Source organism: Calidris pugnax, unplaced genomic scaffold (assembly GCF_001431845.1).
Source record: "Calidris pugnax isolate Ruff unplaced genomic scaffold, ASM143184v1 scaffold10, whole genome shotgun sequence".
NCBI lineage: Eukaryota > Metazoa > Chordata > Aves > Charadriiformes > Scolopacidae > Calidris > Calidris pugnax.
The window spans coordinates 4,164,197-4,166,825 of NW_015090795.1; the positions used below are offsets into that span (position 1 = coordinate 4,164,197).

General features: G+C 47.1%; 1 protein-coding gene across 1 annotated transcript in view; it reads right to left on the reverse strand.

Moving 5' to 3' along the window:
- Positions 1 to 2,629, reverse strand: part of BMP4 (bone morphogenetic protein 4) — a 22,943-nt gene that overhangs the window by 2,534 nt on the left and 17,780 nt on the right. The window lies entirely within an intron of this gene.

Consider the following 2,629-nt stretch of genomic DNA (forward strand, 5'->3'; position numbering starts at 1 on the left):
GTCCGCGGGTTCGCGGCCCCCCGCCGCACCCCGGGAGGGCCGGCAAGGAAAAAAAAAAAAAAAAAGAAAACCACAAAAAGTTTTTTTGATTTAAAAAAATAAAATAAAATAAAATAAAGCTTCTCAGATAATCATAACTTAGTATTTTCTATGGCATTAACTTAAATAAAAGTGAGGACACTTTCACATACTTTAGGATGGGTTTATAGAGGCTACTGAGGAGGCTGCAGCCACTCAGGTTGACAATATATTTTACAGCTATGACACTTCTCCCTGTCACCTATTTTAAGTTCAATTTGTAGAACACATCCACACTGCTAATTAGTTCAGTCTCGTACACAGATTCACCCATAGTTTCCCAAAGAAAACCGCCCCTTGGCCCTCCTGAAGCCAGGACCTGGGGTCACCCCATAGGTGGGAAGATGCTGGTGGCCACAGGGCACAGCTGGTGAAATACCATTGCTCCCAGTCTGGGGACACGTCACATCTACTTTTCCATAAAGAAATGTCAACTGGACCATGAGCCACCCCCGCAGCTGGTGGGAGACCTGGGCAAAAATGGGCAGCCACCAGGTGGGACCTTGATGTCCCGGGATGGAGATACCAGCTCAAAGCTGCACTTTTTGGTACCTGAGCCACAAAAATGGGGACACCAGAGCAGTGTCACCGAGTGGGACAATGGGTCAAGCTCCGGCAGCATCTCAGTGGTCCTCCATCCACCATGGATAAACCAAAGGGGGGTTTGAGGAGAGCTGCTGGAGACCCTGTCTTCTAAACCATCTCACCATGCTAATTAATGTTCTTGGGTCTCTGGGTTGGTCTCGGTGGTGGTTTTACTCTTGACACATGGCAATTGCACATGGCTATTTCTGCTGTCAGTCAAGGACTGGTAGAAGAGTGGTACAAAAATCAGCGGTATTTTACAAGGCAACCTGAGGAAGTGTTAGCAAATGCGGGCAAAAGTCCGGGTTTCACCTTGCTGCATCAGCAATCTGCTCACCACGCGTGGAGAGGACAACATCAGCACGCCCTGCCCTTCCACAGCAACGAGCAGAGACTTGCAGTCCAGGCGGAGGTGTAAAAAGCATGCAGTGCCACCCAAACCCCATGATCAACGATGAAAAGAAACTTTGGAAGTCAAGTATAAAGTCCTTGGGGGTACAACCGATGGGTCGCACACTGCAATTCCAGGGAAAGCCCTGAGCCCAGCCGTGTCCGAGCCAACCCTCAGCCAAGCTGAGCTTCCAAGCTCTTACTCCATGCCAACATTTGGAACAAAAACAATTATTTTTCCTCAAAGATCATCAGATCTGTTGTTACCTGTTATGCAGCAAGCATCAGCATCGGTGCAGGATGGTCCAGAGCCTGTGTGTCAGAAGTATCTGGCCACCACTGGAGCCATGGGACACCTCCTGCTCCACGTCTGGCCATGCCCCCTGGCTGTGGTCTCCAGGGTGTCACACAGAGCCCTGTCCTACCTGCTGGTGGTGGTGGGTTTCATACCCACCTCCCCATCAGTGTTGCCCATCGCTCCATCTCACTCAGACCTTCTCCTCCATGAAGAAGCCCCTGGGAAGCAATCATGACTTGAACCCGCAACCCAGACCATGGACCACGGGTGTCCTCAGGCACCACAACAGCTGACCTCCCACATTTTGGGGTGCTCCAGCAGTGAAAACCACAGTGATGGGGACACCCGCACCCCAGCCCTCCCAGCTCAAACCCCTCCCAGGGCGAAACAAGGTGGAAGAGGAAACCCAAACACAAGGGCGGAAGGACATCCAACCAAACATTTATACAAAGTATTACTCATTTTGAAACCCACAGGGTCAACTTCAGTTAAGAACATGTTTAAACATCATTTTCACCACAGAGAAAGCAGTAAGGCGCGAGGCAGCAACGTGCCTGCCCAGGCTTGGGACCATCCCTGGCATCACCAGTGGCTGGCAAAACCCAGGGAGAGAAACGCGGGCACTGTGGGACTTGGGGGGAACTAACTCAGCCTTTGGGGTGCAGTTCATCCAGACTAAACCCCTGCTTGGCTTCGTGGAGACATTCAGCTCTTTTCAAGTTTAGTTATTCTGCCAACAGGAGAAATCAAGCTTGTCCTGCTTGCTTAAAATGGGTTTCTTGCACATATATTATAAATCACGAAGATTTTAAAAAAATCTTTACTAATTGTATCTAAATTGTGAGTTTTACTCATTTATTGAGTGCTTTGCCTAGGCTTATTGGTACAAGTTTCTCCTCTAAACAATGCCTTATGAAATACATTTGAACTCTTTTCGGGTAGCCTAGACGCAGGAAAAAAAAACCCAAGAAAACGTTAAAGCAAAATAGAAACCAGCGGTTCATTTAAGGCTAGCAGATTTGGTGTGAGGAATCAACTAATACACCTTTCTTTTAAGAAAAATGCCATGCACCATAACTACTTTGTTGAACAAAACATCACAATCCACATCAGAAAAAAAAAAAAAAACCAAACCAAACCAAACCATTTTCAAATCAAATTATAACTTACCCTGAAAGTTACCCACTCGCATGTTTTACCTACCACTTACTCTTTAAGAAATACAGGGGAAAGGAACGCCCCTTCCCGTATTTTTTTTTTTTTTTTTTTTTTGTATTA